Source organism: Elephas maximus, chromosome 4 (genome assembly GCF_024166365.1).
Source record: "Elephas maximus indicus isolate mEleMax1 chromosome 4, mEleMax1 primary haplotype, whole genome shotgun sequence".
Taxonomy (NCBI): domain Eukaryota; kingdom Metazoa; phylum Chordata; class Mammalia; order Proboscidea; family Elephantidae; genus Elephas; species Elephas maximus.
Genome location: NC_064822.1, coordinates 72,976,901 through 73,001,267, shown reverse-complemented (window position 1 = coordinate 73,001,267; position 24,367 = coordinate 72,976,901). Strand labels below are relative to the sequence as shown.

The 24,367-nt window shown below is 37.4% G+C and overlaps 1 protein-coding gene across 1 annotated transcript in view; it reads right to left on the bottom strand.

Moving 5' to 3' along the window:
* The window catches only part of ATF7IP (activating transcription factor 7 interacting protein), a 120,139-nt gene extending 116,203 nt beyond the window's left edge, over positions 1-3,936 (bottom strand). Inside the window, exon 1 of the mRNA XM_049882528.1 lies at positions 3,724-3,936. The gene's annotated coding sequence lies outside the window, so the exon portion shown is untranslated. The remainder of the gene's footprint in view (positions 1-3,723) is intronic.
* Positions 3,937-24,367: the final 20,431 nt, after the last annotated feature.

Genomic DNA, 24,367 nt, shown 5'->3' with positions numbered 1-24,367 from the left:
TTGCTAACTTTTTTTCAGGCTTTATATTATATATTTCCTCAAGAAGCTGAGGAAAGCTATACTCTTTCCCAGAAAAATGTACATACGCACACTCACAAAATTGCATACAATTTCAAGGAATCCATGGAACTCGTTAAATCCATTTAGAGAGGCCCAAGAAGTCAAGAGAACCCTGGTTAAAAGTATCCCTGGTTAATGAAACTCAATTGATAGCTCAAACAAAACACGGTAGTACCTAAGAGCTTATCATCATCAAAAGAAGCAACTCTAAGCAATAAGAAAAGAGATCACCAACATGAAATTCTGAGAAAACTAGATATTTGGAAAAAATGGAAACCAGCAGCCCACTTTAACATAATAGGTCAAAATAAACTCCATAATGATTAAAAAGGAAACCCTGGTGCCGTAGTGGTTAAGTGCTATGGCTGCTAATCAAAGGGTCAGCAGTTCGAATCTGCCAGGTGCTCCTTGGAAACTCTAAAGGGAAGTTCTACTCTGTCCTATAGGGTCACTATGAGCCGGAATTGACTCAAAGGCACTGGGTTTTTAATGATTAAAAAGTTAAGTAGCTTTTTCAATAACATGAAAAAATACATCATACGGATGAATATTTAGTTTATCTCACATGAGTAATATCTAGGCAGAGAAACACTGGTGGTACATTGACTACATAAAAATATAAAACTTCTAAATATATAAAACGATAAATAATTATAAAAGATAATTGACAAGCTAAAAAAAATGCTGCAACAAATATGAAAGGCAAAGCACTAATATCCAAAATTATAAACTCACAAGAAAAACATTAACACACACCATTGAAAAATAGGCAAAAAAACTCAAACTGCTAATTCAGCTAAAATGAGAAAACACACATATAAAACATTAAAAAGTTCAACTTTACAAGTTATGAAACAAAAATAAGATACTGTTTTGTACCCACCAAATTTATGGCAGTAGAGGACATGCTTTAAAAAAAAATTTTTTTTATCAATTTGGCAAATTAAAAGCCCTTTGAAGCAATAATGTCAAAGAAGTATTCTGAGATGCAGATCATGACTCATGTACAAAGATGTTCACTGTAGCATTACTTATGATAAATAGGCAAACAAAATAAGGCCTGGTATGTCACAGCACATTTTTAATAGATATAACGATACTGCACAGCCATTTAAAAATACATTTGAAGAATATTTCATAATTTGGGAAATTTTCACAATATTATGTAACCAATAAAAAATATTTTCAAGGAATAATGAAATGGGAAAATATTCACAGTATTAAAAGCAGGAATAAAATTGTGATCCCAATGAAAAAATAACTGATAAGTAAATCAATAAAGTGATCAACCAATAAAAGTGAGGTCACAAAAATCACCAAAACATTTAGAGTGCTTATTTCTGAATGTTGCTATTTTCAACATTCGCTAAATGTGCTATAATGAATAAGTAAAAAAAATATAGTATTTATCAAAAGTACAAACCATGTTTTAAAGACAAAAGACAACTCTAATGGTTTATGGCTTCATCATTCAAACTAAATTTTACGATGACTAAAATGTATAACTAGAAAGTTTTTAAATAACCCCAGTCACTTTAATATTAATTCCTGGGTAGCCTAGTTTGAGTATTTATATATGCTGCATACGTGTCAAAAATTTTTGGCATTATAACTACCAAACCAAAATTTCAAAATATGGTTGTGACAGAATACTGATGAACAAAAGTTCAGACAATTCATTAATCTTAGTTTTAAGTTTACAAAGCTGTATTTGCGTTTTTGAAAAACATGACAGCGAAACTGTTCTACCAAAAATATTTAATTGTATACTAATGTTTTTCAGTATTTCAAGTAACTCTTTCACCTTCAACATTAACCCAATAGACAATCGTTTGCATATTCAAACTTTACAAAAGCTGAGAAATATTCCATTTTCTGGAAGTGCAAAGTGTATAGATCAAAGTTTTTTTTTCTTAACATAAATCTGTGTGTATACACATATACATACGTATTAAAAAAAAAAAAAACCTAGTTTCAACTTTAAAATACCTGAAATTACTGTATGGGAAGGAGGAGGGTGCTGAGTAACCACTCAGAAGCATAAAAGGGGCAAGATTACACAATAATATATCTCTGTGCAGAATACGTCAGAGCTCTAGGAATTACATCAATGACAAATTAAGATTCAGCTGAAAAAAAAGAATCTCTTATCACTTTCTGTCTCATGTGTGACATCACTTAAAAATCCACCAATCAAAAGTATTCAATTACATCTAGTTCATAGCTACTAAGGATATTTGTTTTAGGCAATGAAAACGTCCCTAAACTAATCAAGGTTATAAAGCATTGCCACTTCTTCATTTAACAGTAGACCAATTTAAACTTGAGGTTATATAACCAACCAAGAAACCAACTGCTATATATACAAACCACGGACAGAAGTTTGTGAAAATCATTTACAGGTTTTTCGCCTAGTAAGAAATAATTTCAACAATGGAAGAATAATATCAAATCTTACATAACTTCTCTCAGAAGAGTTATATAAGATTTAAACATAGTGACACTACCTTTTTAAGCTAAAACAATCAGTAGCATATTTACAATTATAATCGCCTCTTCTTTAAGAAACTAAAATCAGGAGCACACTTACAATATAAAGATCAAACACTACAACGGTATTTTATACACACAATACATGGGAAAGTGTTCTTAAAAAAGTAAATTTTCTATGGATGGTCCATTTGATTCCTCGCAAAGGCCTGTGTTGCTGGGAATTCTTTGTAAAATTCTTTTTCAGAACAATTTACCAAGTTATATTTTACACATCAACACAAGCAAAACGATAAGAAAACGTATTGATTTTATTTTTAAAAATCAGATTAACAATAATTAACAGAATCACTAACGGATAAGTGATCAAAGCACTGAAAAAATGTAAAATGCAAATGCAAGTATGCTCTGAGCCACACAAACTGATTAAAACTTCATTGACTCACAATCAAAGATTAAAAAGAAAAAAAATCCCACGAAGACTTAGGTTTCTTTTTAAGTACATTGTATGTTATTCCACTGCCCGCCACACACACCCCCTATATTTCCAAAACTAAAACTGTATTTTGCAAACATCCCACACATCCACGATAGCAGAACTGGTAAAAATAGGGTTAAAAATGTATTTGCAAATATGCAGTTTAAATACATGCACTTCCCGCGGGAACACCACTAGGTGCAAGAAACTGATCTCCCTAAAGCTAAAAGCGAAACTATAACCGAGAACCACAAATAACAATCATTTTTACAGAAAATTAACTCCACAGCTTCTCAGAAAATCGGAGAAATATAAGAGATGAGTTTGAGGTCGGAAAGGAGTACAATGTAAGAGAAACGTTTTCCTTGAAAACTCTGAGAATTTGTCAGCAATAACTTGAAACCCCTCAAGAATGATGAAAAATAAATCTAGAACCCAAATGGCGTCCAAGAAGAACATTAGCTCTTGAAATGAATATTGCGCTTGCGCAGCCACCGCCCCGTCAGCTGCACAAGTGCAGCTAGAGCCCGACCCCACAAGATCACGTGCTCCCATGCAGCGCCGGCTCGCAGCTCCGCAACCGCGCAGGCGCATACACGACTCCAGTAGCCGCCATAATGCGGTCTTGACTCTTCAGAAATACAATAGTAATTTAACAGAATGTGGTTATAACAGCCCCTGGGATTCACATATACCTTTCGGGGCGGGAGATGAAGGAAGAGGAACCAAGTTCCTTCCTACAGAGCCGTCCCACGCCGCCGTCCCCAACGTTGCCGCCTCAGTCTCGCGCGCCTCAGTCGCCGCGCTGCCGCCGCCGCTGCCGCCGCCGCTACTGCTGCTGCCGCCGCCGCCGCCGCCGCCGCCTCCGCAGATTCAAAAACAAACCCGCTTCTGCCTTACACGCGCCAAGGCCGTTATGCAAATTAACGTAGGCGGGGCTCAGTGCTCGTAATATTGGCCACGCCTATATGCTATCAACCAATAGGTTCACGAACTGGTCGTTCCCCATGCAAATCTCCTGGCTTTTTATTTGAATGAGCGAAATTGGCCCCGCCTCCTACTGTGGAAAAGAAAAGGAAGTCTGGGGTGGTGGCGCTGCGCGTTTCAGGTTGCAATGTAATTGTGTCTTTGAGTGGATCTTCGCTCGATCTGTGAGTTGCACTTTTTGAGCGCCCTCTATGAGCATTAGGAAAAGAAGGAAGTAGGTAGGTGAGAGTTAAAGAATTTACGTAAAGATTTTCAAAAAAAGGTGAAGTATGCTTGGTGATGTGTTTATCAATTATTTTTTTTTTTAATTAATGAAGTATAATTTGAACTGTAGTATGAAGGAATAGTGAAAACTTTTCTTTCCTTGTTCTTCGACAGAGCAAGCACTTCCAGGCATATCCCCCCATCGAAAGTTGTATTTTCAGTCTTAAATGGGGAATCAACACTCATTGGAGGTCAATGAATGCAAAAAAGAGGGCGCTACCCTATGGGGCAGTTCCACTCTATCCCATAGGGTCGCTATGAGTCGGAATCGACTCGATGGCAATGGGTTAATAGGTTACCCTAGTATTGGGGAGATTGGACTCACATCCAAGTGCTGCGGCTTTACTTGCTTATTTCCTTGGGATAAGCATGTTACTTAGTTTTCTCATCTGTAAAGTGGTGTTAATGCCTGTAATTCAACTCTTTCAAGGGCTAGATGATAGGATAAATGTGTTTTTGCAAACAAGAGCCTTACAAATACAAGTTCCTGCGGGTTTTTTCTTGTTTTAAGTAATTTCTCCCTAACCTATTCGTTCAGGATTTACCTAGCAATTATTGTGCTCCCGAACTATGGCATTTGCTAGAGTTACAATGAGTACCACTGAACACGACACTGTTTCTATCCTCAAAAAAAAATCTGTACTCTAGTGGAGGAGACAGAAAAGTAAAAAGAAACTTTTATACGTGCCAAGACATTAATGCATAGTGGTTAATACTTAGTTTTATAACTTGGGCCTTTTAACTTACTTGAAAAATACAGGGTGGCTTTTAGGAGAATCACCTAATCCACACTTGTGAAATCAGAAAAACCTTTCCAGGATAGATAATCTCTAGCATAAGGCCAAATTTAGTAAATTTCTGCTCTAAAAGCTGGACTTCAACCTGAGGGGAAATGAGGAATCACTTAAAAGGTTTTAGGTCAGGAAATGACACAATTAGATTTGCATTGCTCCATTGCTAAAGTTTGTAAAGTGCTGAGCACAGAACATAGTGCGTTGGTGCTTAATGAAGTATATCTATTGTTGTTAGTTGCCATCAAGTGGATTCCAACCCATGGCCAGCCCATGTATGCAGAGTAAAACTGCTCCATAGGGTTTTCGAAGCTGTGACCTTTCAGAAGCAGATTGCCAGGCCTGTCTTCTGGGGTGCCTCTGGGTGGTTTTGAACTGCCAGCCTTTGAGTTAGTAGTCCAGTGCTTAACCATTTGGGTCACCCAGGGACACCTTAACTTATATAGAGGCACTTGTCTCAGGCTGGGTTCTCATGAAGAGCAAAACTAGTGAAACGTGTATATATAAATATAGAGAGAGAGATTTAATTGAAGGAAATGGCTCACGCAGTTGTGGAGGCTGGCAAGTCCAGAAATCTGTGGGTCGAGCGTCAGGCTGGAGGCTTCTCCTGACTCACGTGATTGCAGAAGCTGACGAACCCAAAATCAGCAGGTAGGTGACAGACTGCTGGCTTATGGGATTAGGGGAGCCAGCAATCCCAAAATCTGTGGGTCAGGCATCAGGCTGCTGGCTCATGTCCCAAGAACTGTAGGCCAGATGATGATCAGTCCAGTGCAGAATCCTGAGGGAGAGTGAGCCTTGCTGGAACATCACTTATATACTGGAGACAGGCCACACCTTCAAGAAAACTCTGCTTTCAACTCATCTACTGCTCATAGCAGATCTCATCATGGAGGCAATTACGTTATATCAGATCTCGTCTTGGAGATGGATTACATTGTATTACCTTATGGAAGAGCAATTAGTCTAATGTCTGCCAAACCACTGAGAATCATGGGCTAGCCAAGTTACACATAACATTAACCATCACACTGCTCAATTATAATTCTTTACTGTAGTTAATTTAGTACTTTCACATTGCTGTCGAGTCGATTCCGACTCATAGCGACCCCATAGGACAGAATAGAACTACCCCATAGAGTTTCCAGGGGGCACCTGGTGGATTCGAACTGCCAACCTTTGGGTTAGCAGCTATAGCACTTAACCACTATACCACCGGGGTTTCCAATTTAGTACTTAGATGCTTAATAAATTATAAAATAGATGTTCAGTAATTGTGAATACTAATATCAATATTAAAAGTTCCACTCTATAGTAATAAGAGAAATGGGAATGGAATAAGAGAGGCCATTAGGTTTCTCCTTTATGTCTTCTATAAGCAAATAAAAAGGAACCATTTTTATAATACTCTCAATTTTTTTTTTTTTAGTGGCAAGGAGGAAATAATTCAGCATTAATTTACTGATTGATCACTTTTCTTAAATGATGATAAAAATAGTCCCTGTTTTGAAAGATTTTTATGAAGATTAAATTCCAGTAAAACACTTTAAATAATGCTGGGTTTATAGTAATAGCTCAATGTTGTTGTTAACTGTGGATACGATGGCCCCCAATTCATGTCCACTCAGTGCACAATGGAACGAAATGTTGCCCAGTCCTACACCATCCCCATGATTGGTTGTGGATTGGACCATTGTAATCCATAGGGTTTTCATGACTGATTTGCAGAAGTAGATCATCAGGCCTTTCTTCCTAGTCTTACTATGGAAGTTCCGCTGAAACCTGTTCAGCATCATAGCAACATAGAAATCTTCACTAACAAATGGGTGTGGCTACATGTGAGGTGCATTGGCTGGAAATTGATCTACCATTGCAGACCCATGGATTTTTGGACTTGCCAGCGACCACAACTGTGTGAATTAGATCTCTCCTAATATCCAAGCCCTTAGGGGACTGTTTTCTCTGTATTTTTTGTTCTGTGACCTAAAAATAAAAGTCAGCTGTCAGAATGATGAGCCCTAGTGGTGCCGTGGTTAAGAGCTACGGCTGCTAACCAAAAGGTCAGCAGTTCAAATCCACCAGCCACTTCTTGGAAACCCCTACGCTTCCATATAGGGTCGCTATGAGTCAGAATCGACAGCAACGTGTTTATCACAATGAGATGAAGGTTTGTGGGTTGAGACACACATAGTTTCAGAGTATGTAAAGATTTCAGCAGCGAGAAGTCTTATGTAAGACAAAAGACTACTAGATCCATCCTCTCGATTAGCACAGTTTCAATAGATTCTTGGATAACAAAGTTACTTGCCAATAATGTGATGCTTCCATTTTCTTGTACATCTAAGTTTGTGGTGCTATAGGTAATTAGAAAGTATTGCATTATTTCCAACATTTGTTTATGGATGCTGGAAAACATTTCGAAATATTAAATAAATTAGTATACCATATGCGTAGATATTTATGTAACATGAAACATGATGCTCAGTCTTTTAAGTTGGCAACAAAATGACACTGACTTCTAAAATTTTGAATAGTTTTATTTTAATGGCAATGCTTTGTAGTATTAAATTGTAAAGACATTGTTCAGTTGTATTTAAATAATTTTGATTTCAGAGTTTGATATTAATTACAATTTTTATTTTGCCTTTTAGATATAATGAGTGATTTAGAAGAAAAACAAGTTTTAAAAGAACAAAGAAGTAAAATAATTTTATTTTTTATGCTTAATTTGCTTTTCTGATAAAAATATGTTCAAGTTTGGTATGTTTTGAAACAATAACATTTTTAACCCTTATATGGCCACTGACACATATATGTTCCTGCTACGTTTTCTGCCCCTGGAGGCTTATTGGCAGGCATTTAAGCCTCTTTAGTGTGTTCTGGCATTGTGGCAAATACTGGTGCAGCTGCCTAAAGAACAAGGAAGTTGGTCTGTGCCACGTTTGAGTGTTGAGAGCCATTTGTATGAGGGGATGCTTCCTGGAGAAGTGATTGTGTGAAACTTCTTTTTTTTTAGCTTCTGTACAGCAAGATAAGGCTTGCAAGTATGTTTACTATCTCCTTTGTGTTACTGAGAAAGTACAATTATCAGCATCTGGAAATTTTTAAATAAATGAGTTATTTTGGGGGTGAAAACAGTTTGTGATTCACTTCCTGGGCCATGGAACCAATATGTCCAGCATGTGTGATGTACTTCATGGAACATGGTACAAATATATACTGCGTGTGTGAAGTGCTTCATGAAACATGGGATAGATACGGGCTGCTTGTATTAGTCACCTCCCTGATGACATATTTTATTAAGTGCTTGCCTTCCTGATACTTTATGGCTCAAGTGTAGCCAGGAAGCATGATGCACTTCCTGGGGTATGGGGCTGATATGTACTGCATTTGTGATGTACTTCATGGAACATGGGACCAATATGGCCCACTTAGAATAGGCACCCCATTTTTTCAAATAATAAAAAACTATCAGCAAACTGATTCAGCATCCATTCCATTAGTGAAAAAACATGGCATCACTGAAAAATTTTTTAAAACATTTTTATTTAATGGAAAATTAGTCACCAATCAAAACGGGAATGAGGAAGAAAAGTAACCCCATCAAATCCTCAGTGCAACAAATCACTTAAAATCCCTGCAACCTCGTATTCTCTATTAAATGAAGAGTCAGTTACTGATCATGAAACGTAATTTGCGCACTAAAAATCACACAGGTAATTATTAGGACAGTGAAACATATTGCCTTTTTTTTTTTTTTTTAATAATCCAGAATGAAAATATTGAAAGAATGTAAGAAACTCTGTATGGATCTAAATACTGTTTTAAGAAATTCTGAAAATCTCAGTGTGACAGTGATTCATATGATGAAATTAAAATTATTTTATAATATTTCCAGAGATAAGAATAACATATGAACCTCATTACAATGCCTGAACATGGCATTTAAAAGATCTCTGTTCAATTTTTAGTCTAAATATGCCTTAAAAATTTTATCTAAAATTCCAAGTGATACTGCAGAGTGAGGTTAATCAAAATTGATAGTGAACAAAAGAGATATTTAGGTACACTACAGTGACCTATAAAGACCTATAGAAAACTAAAATTATGTGAAAATACTGATTTTAGCAACACATTTTGTGATCTTGCTGAAATGAAAAATATATTTATTGGGGTAAGTGTATAATAATTTATGAATTATTTTTATTTTACCACTCATGCAAATAATGCTGAATCATCGATAGAATACATCCACATCTGCAAGATAAATTCAGTCATCTTGTATATTTTGCTACCAGTCAAACAGAATGAAAGTCTTTATTGGTATGTACATGGCTCTACCTTCAGCACAGTTCTTGTCAACATTTTAAACAATGATGTAGGTATAGATTCAGGTAATATGCTGGTCAAATATAAATTAGAAGGATGAAATAAAGTGGATAACTTTAAAAAAAATGTATTACTTTGATATTGTATTCATGGAAATGACAATAAAATGCTATTTTAAAAAACAACAAGAGCAAGGTCTTTGAAATTATAAATATTGCCATTAAAATAAAAATAAAGCATATTTGGAATATAAAGTTGACAACTTCAAGAAAAACGAAGAGTGGAAAATAGAAAAAAAAATTTTAAGATGCAGAATCAATCCAGGAGCTCCAACAATCAAGTAATAGTTCAAAACAGAAAGAAAAGATCCAACAAAAAGGAGGAAATTATCAAGACCCGTAAAAATATTAAACAATGAATAGATCAAGGAAGAAATCAAAAGAGAAATGGGAAAATAATTAGAGTTAAATGAAAAGAAAAACAACATATCAAAACTTATAGGGTGCAGTGAAAGCGGAGCTCAGAGAGAACTTTATAGTGATAAACAACTACATTAAAAAAGAAGAAAGTCTCAAATCAATAACCTGACTTTACAACTCAAGGAACTAGAAAAAGAAGAAACTAAACCCCAAGCTACCAGAAGGAAGGAAATAACAAAGATCAGAACAGAGATAAATGAAATAGAAAATAGAAAAACAATACAGAGATTCAACAAAACCAGAAGTTGTTTTTTTTCCCCAAAGATCAATAAAGTCAACAGACCTTTCATCAAACTGACAAAGACAAAGAGAAAATGCATATATCAAACATTAGAAATGAAAGTGGGGACATTAAAGCAGTCACTACAGAAATAGCAAGGATGATAAGAGAGTACTATAAACAATTGTATGCTAGCATTAGATAACTTAGAGGAAATGGACAAGTTCCTAGAAACACATAAACTTCCTACACGGACTCAAGAAAAAATAGAAGATCTGAATAGACACATAACAATTGAAGTGACTAAATCAGTAGTCAAAAACCTCCCAAAAAAGAAAAAGTTCAGGATGAGATGACTTCACTGGGCACTTCCACCAAACATTTATAGAGGAAGCGACTCCAATTTTTCTTAAACTTTTCCAAAATTAGAAAAGGAGGGAACACTTCATAATTCATTCTATGAGACTAGCATAACCCTGACATCAAAACCAGAAAAAGATACCACAAAAAAATAAAACTACAGACCAATATCCCTTACAAACATAAATGCAAAATTCCTCAACAAAATACTGGGAAACTGAATCCAAAAGCATATTAAAAGGATTATACATCATGACCAAGTGGGCTTTATCCCAGGAATGCAAGGCTGGCTCAATTTAGAAAATCAATCAATACAATACAACATATTAACAGAACAAAGGAAAAGAACCACATAATCAACTCGATACAGAAAAGCCATTTGACAAAATCCAACACCCTTTCATGATGAAGACACTCAACAACCTAAGAATAGAAGGGAAATTCCTCAATATGATAAAGAACATTTATGAAAAGTCCACAGCTAACATCATAGTGAGACTGAGAGCTTTCCCCCTAAGATCAGGAAGAAGACAAAGTTGCCTGATCTCACCAGCTATTCAGCACTGTACTGGAAGTCCTAGCCTGAGCAATTAGGCAAGACAAAAAAAATAAAAGATATCCAAATCAGGAAAGAGGAAGTAAAACCATCTCTTTTCACAGATGACATGATGCTATATACAGAAAACCACAAAGATTCCACAAGAAAGCTATTAGAGCAAATACATGGATTCAGCAAAGTGGCAGGTTGCAAAAGCAAAACACAAATACCAGTCAGATGTCTATATATTAGCAATGAGCATTCTGAAAGAAAATTAAGGAAGCAATTCCATTTCTAATAGCATCTCAAAGAATAAAAGGAATCTAAAAAGAATAAACTTAACCAGTGAAAGACTTGTACACTGAAAACTAGAAAACATTACTAAAAGTAATTAAAGAACACCTAATAAATGGAAGGGCGTTCTGTGTTCATGAATTGGAAGAGTTTATATATATAATATATTATTATATATAAATTATTATAATTTCTATTATATTATATTAATAGATGTATAAAATATACAAATTAATTTGTATTATATGTATATAATGCAAACTCTATGAAAATTCCAAGAGCCTTCTTTGCAGAAATGGAAAAGCGAATCCTCAATTTTATATACAATTGCAAGGGGCCCCGAATAGCCAAAGCAATCTTGAAAAGAACATAGTAGGAGGACACACACTTCCCAACTTCAAAATGTACTCAAAAGCCTACAATAATCAAAACATCCTGGTACTGGTATAACGATAGACACATAGACCAGTGGAATAGAAACAAGAGTTCAGAAATCAACCCATATACCTATGGTCTACTGATTTTCAACAATACAGCTAAGTTCATTCAATGGCAAAAGGGTAGTTTCTTTAGTAAATGATGCTGGGGCAAGTGGATTTCCACATACAAAAGAATAAAGCTGGACCATACACTAAAATCAACTCAGAATGGATCAAGGACCTAAATGCAAAAGCTAAAACCATAAACCTCTTAGAAGAAAACATAGGGGTAATGCTTTGGGACCTATTTTTTAACAATGAATTCTTAGCTATGACACCATAATCACAAGCAGGAAAAGACAAAATGTATAAATTGGACTTCATCAAAATTAAAAATTTTCATACATCAAAGGATTTTATCAACAAAGTGAAGACACAACATACAGATTGGGGGGTGTCAGGAATTGAATTATGTCCCCCCCCCCCCGAAAAAGTGTGTATCAGCTTGGTTAGGCCATGATTCCTAGTACTGTGTGGTTGTCCTCCATTTTGTGATTGTAATTTTATGCTGAGCGGATTAGGGTGGGATTGTAACACCACCCTCACTCAGGTAGCCTCCCTGATCCAAGGTAGAGGGAGTTTCCCTGGTGTGTGGCCTGCACTACATTTTATCTCTCAAGAGATGAAAGGGAAGCAAGCAAGCAGAGAGTTGGGGACCTCGTAACACCAAGACAGCAGGACCAGGAGCAGAGCACATCCTTTGGACATGGGCTCCCTGCGCCTGAGAAGCTCCTCAACCAGGGAAAGACTGAGGACAAGGACCTTCCTCTGGAGCCAATGGAGACAGAAAGCCTTCCCCTGGAGCCAACACCCTGAATTTTGACTTGTAACCTACTAGACTGTGAGAAAATAAATTTCTCTTTGTTAAAGACATCTACTTGTGGTATTTCTGTTATGGCAGCATGAGATGACCAAAATGGGGGAAATTTTGGAAACTATATATCTGATAACAGTTTAATATATTAAGAATGCCTTTTTACTTAGAAAAATAGGGGTAAAAAGGTAACCACAAAGAGGTATAACAACTCCATAACTCAAAATAAAAACCAAGAAAAACATAACGACTCAGCAAACATAAAGTCAAATACTATGAAAATGAGGAACACACAATTTACAAAGAAAAAGTCTCAACACAAAAAAGTAAGTGGAAAAATTAAATTGTCAACAACACACATAAAAAGGCATCAAAACAACAGCACTAAACACATGCTTATCTATAACTACGCTGAATGTAAATGGACTAAATGCACCAATAAAGAGACAGAGAGTCTCTCAGACTGGATAAAGAAACACGATCCGTCTATATGCTGCCTACAAGAGACACACCTTAGACTTAGAGACACAAACAAACTAAAACTCAAAGGATGGAAAAAAAAATATCAAGCAAACAATAAGCAAAAAAGAGCAGGAGTAGCAATATTAATTTCTGACAAAATAGACTTTAAAGTTAAATCCACCACAAAGGATAAAGAAGGACACTACATAACGATAAAAGGGACAATTGACCAGGAAGATATAGCCATATTAAATATTTATGCACCCAGTGACAGGGCTGCAAGATACATAAAACAAGCTTTAACAGAACTGAAAAGTGAGATAGACACCTCCACAATTATAGTAGGAGACTTCAACACACCACTTTCGGAGAAGGACAGGACATCCAGTAAGAAGCTCAATAGAGACACGGAAGACCTAATTGCTACAATCAACCAACTTGACCTCATTGACTTATACAGAACACTCCACCCAACTGCTGCAAAGAATGCCTACAACTTAACAACAAAAAGACAATTCAATCAAGAATGGGCAGAGAATCAATTGGTCTCAACCCATCTGGAGCAAAGGAGAATGAAGAACACCAAAGACACAAGGTAATTATGAGCTCAAGAGACAGAAAGGGCCACATAAACCAGAGACTACATCAGTCTGAGTCCAGAAGAACTAGATGGTGCCTGGCTACAACCGATGATTGCCCTGACAGGGAACACAACCGAGAACCCCTGAGGGAGCAGGAGAGCAGTGGGATGCAGACCCCAAATTCACATAAAAATACCAGGCTTAATGATCTGACTGAGACTAGAAGGACCCCAGAGGTCATGGTCCCCAGATCTTCTGGTAGCCCAAGACAGGGACCGTTCCCAGAGCAAATTCTTCAGACAGGGATTGGACTGGACAATGGAATAGAAAAAGATGCTGGTGAAGAATGAGCTTTTTGGATCAAGTAGACACGTGAGACTATGTTGGCATCTCCTGTCTGGAAGGGAGATGAGAGGGCAGAGAGGGTCAGAAGCTGGCCGAATGGACACGAAAAGAGAGAATGGAGGGAAGGAGTGTGCTGTCTCATTAGGGGGAGAGCAATTAGGTGTATATAGCAAGGTGTATATAAATTTTTGTATGAGAGACTGACTTGAATTGTAAACTTTCACTTAAAGAACAATAAAAAAAAATGGGCAAGGAAATTGTATAGATACTTCATTAAAGAGGATATACAAATGGCCAACAAGCAGATGAAAAGATGCTTGATGTCATTAGTCAATAAAAAACAAACCCATTGCCAGTGAGTTAATTCCTACTCATAGTAACCCCGTAAGGACAGGGTAGAGCTGCCCCGTAGGGTTTTCAAGGCTATAAATCCTTACTTAAGCAGACTGACACATCTTTCTCCCATGGAGCAGCTGGTAGGTTTGAACCTCTAACCTTTCAGTTAGCAGCTGAGCTTTTTAACCACTGAGGCACCAGGACTGCTTCATTAGTCATATCCAAAAAAACCAAACCCATTGCCAGTGAGTCGATTCCGACTCAGTGACCCTGTAAGGACAGAGTCAAACTGCCCCATAGGGTTTACAAGAAGCAGCTGGTGGATTCGAACTGCTGACCTTTTGGTTAGCAGCCGATCTCTTAACCAGTGCATCACCAGGGAGATGCAAATCAAAACCATGATGAGATACCACTCTACCTCCAGCAGAATGGCTATGGTTAAAAAAAAAAAAAAAAGTAACAAGTATTGGCAAGGATGTGAAGAAATTGGAACCCTCATCCATTGCTGGTGGTGCAGCTCCTGTGGAATACAGTGTAGCATTTCCTCAAAAAGTAAACATGGAACTACCATAATACCTAGCAATCCCAGTCCTAGGTATATGCCCCAAACTGTTGTAAGCAGGAATGTGAATGCAGTACACCAGTGTTCATTGCTGTTCACAATAGCCAAAAGATGGAAACAACTTAAATGTCTATCAACAGAAAAATGTATAAAAAAATGTGGTATATACATGCAATGAAATATTACTCTAACATAAAGAAAAATGAAGTCCTGATACATGTGATAGTATGGATGAATCTTGAAAACATTAAGCCAAGTAAAGTAAGTCAGTCACAAAAGGGCAAATACAGGATGACCCCACTTATATAAAATAGGCAGATGTATAAAGACCAAGGTGTATTAGTAGTTAACCTGGGATGGAAGCAAGAGGGAAAGAGGAAGTCTTTGTTTAGAGGGCACTGAGTTTGTGTTATGGAAACCCAGGTGGCATAGTGGTTAAGAGCTATGCCTACTAACCAAAAGGTCAGCAGTTCAAATCCACCAGGCACTCCTTGGAAACTCTATGGGGCAGTTCTACTCTGTCCTATAGGTTCTCTATGAGTCAGAATCGACTTGATGGGTTTGGTTTTGGAGTTTGTGTTAAGGGTGATGGAATAATCTAAAAACATGTAGTGACGATAGTTACACAACATAATGAACATAAGCAATGTCACTGAATTGTATACGTAAAAAATTGAACAGGCAAAAGTTTCATTATATATATTTTTACCACAACAAAACAATTTTTAAAAACGTGTATACAGGAAGACAATTTCCCAGAAATGAAAGATATAAATCTCAAATTCAGTGGGTTCACTAATAGTTCAGTACAAATCATAAGAGAAGACATGCACTGAGGCCTTTTACCTTGAAATTTCAGGATCTTGAGAAGAGAGGAAAGAGCCTAAAAGTTTATGGGGGTAGGGGAGGGAGAATAACAGGTTACGTACACAGGATCAAAAATAAAAATAATATTAAACTTCTCAGTTACAATATTGGAAGCTAGAGGAAAATTTGGAGCTATACCTTTGAAATTCTTAGTGAAAATGCTTCTCAACATTTAATCTTATAGCTAAGCTATCAATCAAATGTGAGGCTAGAATAGAGACATTCTTAGAAACATAAAAGCTCAAAAACTTTACCTTTCATATATGATTTCATGGATCCCTAGGTGGCATAAATGGTTAAGCTCTCAACTACTAGCCAAAAGGTTGGTGATTTGAACCCCCCCAGAAGCCCTCGGAAGACAGGCCTGGTGATCCACTTCTGAAAGGTCACAGCCTTGAAAACCTTATGGAACAGTTCTACTCTGCACACATGGGGTTGCCATGGCTTGGAATTGACTCAATGGCAACTAACAACAACAACATACAATTTCACAGGAATCTTACAGATGCCAGCTACAAAAATAAGGGCATAAACCAAAAAGAAGAAAGTGGGTTCCAGGAAAGAGATCCCAGTGTAACAGACAGGATGAATATAAAGGAAAAGAACAGGTTGGAACAGGACAGGAGTCTTCATGAGGGATATCTCCAGAGAAAAATAATGGAAATACTGGATAATCGAATACATTGAACCATGTGAAAACCTATCTTTAGAGGATGTTTGAGTGTACGTGTTATGGATTGAATTGTGACTCCCCAAAATATGTGTCAGAATACTAGCCCCTATACCAGCAGATACAATCCAATTTGGAAATACTATACAGTTTTTCTTTGTTATGTTCATTAAGCTTTATCAGTGTAGGTTGTGTTTTAAACCAACCACTTTTGAGACAAAAAGAGCAGATTAAGCACAGAAACAAGGAAGCACAGATGGATAAATTGTAAGAAAATAAATGTCATTTGTTAAATTCACCCACTTATGGTATTTCTGTTATGTTGTGTGTCCCCAAGTCGACTCAGACTTATAGTGTCTCTATAACACAAAGTACAACTGCCCCATAGTGTTTCCTAGGCTGTAATATTTACGGGAGCACCAGTGGCATAGTCATTAAGCACTAAGCTGCTTACAGAAAGGTTAGCAGATCAAACCCACCAGCTGCTCCAAGGGAGAAAGATGTGGCAGTCTGCTTCTGTAAAGATTACAGCCTTGGAAACTCCATGGGGCAATTCTACTTTGTCCTATACGGTCGCCCTGAGTTGACTTCATGGCAGTGTGTTTGTTTGTTTGTTTGTTTTTGGGTGAATAACGTAAACACTGAATATTGAATTTATAATTAGTAATGATTGAGTTATATTGGCAGAATGAAGGGAGGGATAGCTTGGAGGACTAGGGAGTGCAGAAGAAGCATAAGTGCAATGAATATTAATCTACCATATAGTAATTTAATAAGTAAATGAGTGAATACAGAGATAATAATATGTGCATGTCGTTTAGAAATATGAAGCCAAAAAACAGGGAAAAATGCTTAAAAATTGTAAGTTGGTGCTTTTGGAGAGAAGTATATAGTAAAGAGGGAGAGACAGTGGGCTGATATTTTTATTATAAGACTTAATAGCACTAGTAGATTTTTAAAATGATATGTAAATATTAATTTGCAAAAGATTAATTGAAAAATGATCATTTTAATGAATAATGTCAGCAAATAAAAGGATAAATAGACCCTTCCCCAAACAATTAAATGTTAAACCATCAACAAAAATTATAACACTTCTACAATCGCTAGTAAGTAACAGCACTGCACTAAAATATGTAAGTGGTAGGTACTCCTGTGATGGCAGAAACTTCTTAAAGCAGCAGCCTTTCCAGTTTTTTTCTTTCACATATGTTAAGCAGTGTTCTTGCTTAATTGCTATTTATTGAGCTGAAGAATATAGGATATAGAATAGTTGGATAAAGCATAAAATATCTGATGAAAAATGGCAGAGTCCATATGTCCACATAACCAAAATGACCTCAATAAGAGTGTCAAAATGGCATCTAAGCATCCTGTACCTAATTTGCATATCCTAGTCCTCATGCAGTCTGTTTGATAAAATCACTTTTGGAAAGTTAAACTATTTCCAAAAAGCAGCCTCCCTAATTCCCCTTTGTAAAATTTAAATATTTTCTGTCATTATGTATATTAAAATTTGACAATACTGCATTTGAGTGGAACACTGTGGTAAATGAGAGACTGCTCCTGGCCTGGGGAGAATAAAGTAACTATTCTGTGGGTTCCACCTGTCCCCGATCCAGCACGAACTGAGAACTGAGAGGGTCAGTGTATATGCTATGCCAAGGTACAATAATGCACTGAGGCTTTTGACCCTAATACCTTGCAACATGTTTTCTCTTTTTCAAAATGGGTGATTGAGAGCTTGACACAACTAATGCCATAATGATGCTCTAAGTGATCTATAACCATTTTTATTGCACCAGCTGCACTGGTCTCTTTCCAAAGATGTGCGGAGCCCTCACGGCTCCTGTGGCCTTGGTCTCTCTTCTTTTCTTTGTTCTTGAGAAATGGCCTTCAGCTTGCAAGACAGCAGCTAGGAAGGCCGCCTGGTGCTTTTGATCTGTAACTTTCTTTCTTGCTCCTTATCTCAGTTGACGTGAACTGAAGCAGGGCAGCTCTACTAGCCGAGAGATTCTTAAGTTTTTTTCAGCCTGTTACAAACATACGGATTAGAGTCCAAATGTCCGAGATGCATATCTTTAGTTTAATGAAGAGTTTCTTGTAGTCGTTTTGTGATGTATACGACCACCTGAGGGCTATGTGCTTAAGAACATTAGGTAATTCTTACAAAAATAATATATAAGCTCTGATGTAAAAATTGCTTTTGGGGGAACTCCATAAAGGACAGCCTGTGTCACCTCCTAATAAACTTTCTCTCTCTCTCTGTCTTGGAGTACGTTTCATTGGCTCGACTGCTCCAGGGCACGGACCCCAGTTGGGTAACAGGTTCATTGATGTACCTTGGCACAGCAGTAAGGAAGGTCTAATCTGTAAGACCCAAATTAATATTTTATTCTAAGAAAAGAATGAACTAGGGAAAAAGAATTTTCAGGATATAAAAGAGAATATATATATTTGCCTTTGAATTGTGGTGTTACCTAAGAATATTGAATATACTATGGACTTCCAAAAAAATGAACAAATCTGTCTTGGAAGAAGTACAATCAGAATGCTCCTCAGAAGCAAGGATGGCAAGGCTACATTTCACATACTTTGGGCATGTTATCAGGAGGGATCAGTCCCTGGAGAAGGACATCATCCTTGGTAAAGTAGGGGGTCAGTGAAAAATGGGAAGACCCTCAACGAGGTGGATTGACACAGTGGCTGCAACAATGGGCTTAAGTATAACAATAATCAAGAGGATGGAGCAGGATAGGCAGTGTTTTGTTCTATAATACATACAGTCGCTATGAGTTGGAATCCACTCCATGGCACCTAACAACAACAACACAAAATATGTATATGTATTTTTTTATATGTACCTTGTTTTTATGCACCTTTTACACTTATTTGCTGGTGGAGCCCTCCCCCTGCTAGGCACCCTCACAAGCACTGCTGTGCCAATCCTTTTCTACATGTTGGTACAAAAAAAATTAGCACAGCATGCCTAAAAAATACCTCAGGGGGTGGGGAGGGTATATATATACCAATGAATAAATAGTTTTAGGAAAGGGAAGGAACAAAGAAAACTAATATACTATATGCTAGGCCCTACTCATAGCGATACTATAGGACAGTGTAGGGTTTCCAAGGAGGGGCTGGTGGATTCCAACTGCTGACCTTTTGGTTAGCTGATGAGTTCTTAACCACTGCATCACCAGGGCTCCTAATACATGATAGATATTCCTAATTTAAAATAAAGAACACTCAGTTTCCAAAGCAAGATAACATAAGCACGAGAGTGGTAATTTGAATCTGTCTTTATGACTATAAAATTTCAGGCTTGCCGATGTTAATGAGAGTTTGCCAACCCATAGTACTTTCTAATGAAAGTGCCTGTAGTTCACCATAATAGTTTTTGCCTGTACACAATCATATTTCCTTCCAGTGAGAAAAGAGCATCATTCAGGGTTCAGTCAAGGTAGGAGAATCACTAATAAGTATTATAGGATAGCAGATTTACTATAAGAATTAGAACTTATAAAATTATTGGAGGTACTTGGAAAGTAAAGCCCATGAGGGGTAACTGAAGGGTGAGTGAAGCAGTCAATCTGAGAAGCTAAGCGTGTCCAGCCAGGGAAGGAAAGCCCTTGCCTCATATGTAGCTATCCCTGGTATGGGTTCAGAACCAAGTGCTAGACTTGGAGTTGTTGTTATTTAATGGCCATAAAGAAGGACTGTATGTGAAGTGAAGTAGAGGGAGGACAAGTTACAACCTGCTGAGCACCTCTGCATCTCAGTCACTGCATCTGACTATAATGATCTTCAGGAAGTAATGCTGCTGCTTCAATTTCATTTTCTCAGAATCAAAGTAGACAAATAAATGTACCACTCGAAATCTGTCCACTGGGGGGAATTTCTCCTCACCATTGTCCTTCAGAATAGAAACATTAATCCATATTAACCACGGTGACAGAGTACACGCCACAAAAATCCACCCCTAGTCAACTTGGCATTCTTATACACCACTTTAATACCATGTTTAACTTTTAAATAAAAACAATAGCAAAAGAGTGCTTTTACCTAACATGATGCAAATATCCTTCCTACAGCCACAGTAAAAACATGTTTAGGTCATGATCCATTTTGAGTTAATTTTTGTAAATACTGTGATGTGTGGATCCAACTTCATTCTTTTGCATGTGGAGATCCAATTGTGCCAGCACCATTTATTGAAGTGACTTTCCCCATTGGATGGACTTAGCATTGTTGTGGAAAAGTAATTGATGTATGGTTTATTTCTGAACTCTTGATTCTATTCCATTGGTCTATGTGTCTATCACTGTACCAGCACCAGTCTGTTTTGATTACTGCAGGGTTTTAGTACATTCTGAAGTTGGGAACTGTGAATCCTACTTTGTTCTTTTCAAGATTGCTTTGGCTATTCGGAACCCCTTGCAATTGTATATAAAGTTGAGGATTGGCTTTTCCATTTCTGCAAAGAAGGCTCTAGGAATGTTCATAGATTTGCATTATATACACATATATAATCCATATATGTATCACTTTGAGTTATATTAACATCTTAACAATATTAAGTTTTCCAATCCATGAATATACAATATCCTTCCTTTTTTTTTAGGTTTTCTGTCATTACTTTTAGTAATGTTATCTAGTTTTCAGAGTACAAGTCTTTCACCTTCCTGGTTAAGTTTATTCCTAGGCATTTTATTATTTTAGATGCTTTTGTAAATTGAATTGTTTCCTTAATTTTCTTTCAGAATGCTCATTGCTAATGTGCAGAAATCCAACTGATATTTGTGTTTTGCTCTTGTAACCTGCCACTTTGCCGAATCCATCTATTTGCTCTAATACCTTCTTGTGGAATCTTTATGGTTTTCTCTATATATAGCATCATGTCATCTGTGAAAAGAGATGTTTTACTTCCTCCTTCCTGACTTGCGTATCTTTATTTCTTTTCCTTGCTGTCTTAGTCATCTAGTGCTGCTGTAACAGAAATACCACAAGTGGATGACTTTAACAAACAGAAATTTATTCTTTCACAGTCTAGTAGCGTAGAAGTCCAAATTCAGGGCATCAGCTTCAGGTGAAGGCTTCCTCTGTTGGTTCTGTAGGAAGGTCCTTGGCATCAATCTTCCCCTGGACTAGGAGCTTCTCTGTGCAGGAAACCTGGTCCAAAGGACATGCTCTGCTCCCAGAGCTGCTTTCTTGGGGGTGTGAGTTCCCCCTATCTTTCTGCTTGCTTCTCTCTTTTATATCTCAAAAGAGATTGGCTCAAGACAAAATCTAATCTTGTAGATCTCACTAACATCATAGTGATAGGATTTACATGAATCTAGGAAAATTGGAAGTGATCAAAAACAAAGTAGAACACATAAGGATCGATATCCTAGGCATTAGTCATCTGAAATAGACTGGTACTGTGTTTTCCTTTAGTTCTTTGAACATATTTAAAATAGTTTTTTTTAAGTCTTCTAATTTCTCCATTATAGAGCCCTGATGGCAAGTGGTTAAGAGCTATGGCTGCTGACCAAAAGGTCAGCAGTTTGAATTCACCAGCTGTCCTTGGAAACCCTATGGGGTAGTTCTACTCTGTCCTATAGGGTCACTATGATTCAGAATCGGCTTGACAGCAACGGGTTTAATCTGTGCATTATCTGGACTTCCATAGGGATGATTTGGGTCTCTTCGTTTTGTTCTGTCAATCGTGCCATCCTTTCCCGTTTATTTGAATGCCTTGTATATTTTTTGTTGAAACTTGGATGCTTGAAGATTGTAATGTGGTTACTCTGAAACTCAGATTCTTTCCCTTCCTCAGGCATTGCAATTTTTGTTTTGTTTTGTTTTGCTTTGCTTTGCTTTTTACTCATTGAGGGCTGTAGTAGTCCATCTGTTCACCAACCTTCCCTATTCTTGCAACGACTGCCCTCCAAAACTTGCATGAACACTGAGGACCCTGTTCCACAGCCCATGCCCTGTTAGTGCTTGGAAGGAGATTTCGTTGTACTCCGAGGGGGAAAAAGAATAGAAAATATCTGATTCTCCCACTCAGGCATTGCTGTGGTTAATGAAGGCTGAAGTGGACTATTATTTAGTGACTTTTCAAGCTATTTCTGTAAAGTGTGTATTTCTAATTCTGTTATCTCTGCAGTCAGTCAGTCAGTGGTCTGTCAGATTTCAACAAAAAGAAAAAAAATGGTGCTCTAGCACTTTCAATCTCTGCCAGCCAGAAGAAGAGAAACCACTTCTGCAGAGGACCTAAACACTGCATTGCAATGCTTTACAACGATTTCTCAGGACACCATCAGATCAATCTAACTGTGCAATCTGTGCAACCCCAAATTCTTAGAGGACAAAGTCCTCACTGCCCACCCAGGCACCAGCCAGCCAGGCTACTAACATGGGCCACCATCCCTACCACCATGGTGGGGCTGAAGAATGGGCATAGTAGCTGATTGGTGTGCATGGATCACCTAAGAAAGATCAACAGCTTGTCCTTCCATCAAGCACTCCCATTTATTAGCATATCTTAGGTTATATATTAATTCAATTGGAGAAAGGAAAAAAGAAAAATAATTTACATAATATCCTTGTTTTTGTAATTAGTCACTTGGTAATAATAGCTAGTATTTATAACTTCCCATTATATATTGCCATCGCCTTCAACTGGTTATGTTTCCTTACCTGGTAACAGGGATCATGAAGGGCATGTGCTATTAACAATCCTGTATGTTGTCCATTAATTTTCATCACAAGATATGGGAATACTAAAAGTCACACCCAGAGCCCAGAAGTATTTGTCAGGCATACTTCTCCTTATGTCATTTACGTAACAGCAATCTAGTTTACCTTTAAACAGTACCAATTACCCCAGTTAGTACAGTAATTTCCTACTTTGCCTGTTGGTTCACTTTCAAGAGGAGCCCCAAAAGCCAGGTGATTTCCAGTTTAATGTAAGCAATGTTGTTAGATGCCACGGAGTCAGTTCCGACTCATAGCGACCCTACGTACAACAGAACAAAACACTGCCCAGTCTCGCACCGTCCTCACAATAATTATTTGTTTGAGCCCATTGGTGCAACCACAGTGTCATTCCATCTTGTCGAGGTCTTCCTTTTTTTACACTGGCCTTCTACCAAGCATGATATCTTTCTCCAGGGACTGATCCCTCCTGAAAACGTGTCCAAAGAACATGAGACGAAGTCTCATCATCCTCGCTTCTAAGGAGCATTCTGGCTTTACTTCTTCTAAGACAGATTTGTTCATTCTTCTGGCAGTCCGTGGTATAGTCAGTATTCTTCACAAACACCATAATTCAAAGGCATCACTTCTTCAGTTTTCCTTATTCATTGTCCAGCTTTCTCATGCATATGAGGCAATTGAAAATACGGAAGCTTAGGTCAGGCGCACCTTAGTCCTCAAAGTAACATCTTTGTTTTTTAATAACAGGTCCTTTGCCGCAGATTTGCCCAATGTAATAGGTTTCTTAATTTCTTCACTGCAGCTTTCATGGACACTGATTGTGGATCCAAGTAAAATAAAATTCTTGACAACTTCAATCTTTTCTCTGTTTATCATGATGTTGCTTATGGGCCCACTTGTGAGAATGTTTGTTTTCTTTATGTTACGTGTAATCCGTATTGAAGACTATAATTTTTATCCTTCATCAGTAAATGCTTCAAGTCCTCTTCACTTTCAGCAAGCAACGGTGTACTGTCTGCACATCTCAGATTGTTAGTGAGTCTTCCTCCAGTTCTAATGCTGGGTTCATCTTTATATAGCCCGGCTTCTTGGATTATTTGCTCAGCGCACAGACTAAGTATGGTGAAAGGATACAACCCTGACACACACCTTTCCAGATTTAAACCATGCAGTATCCCCTCGTTCCGTTATAATGACTGCCTCTTGGTCTATGTACAGGTTCCTCATGAGCACAATTTAGTGCTCTGGAATACCTA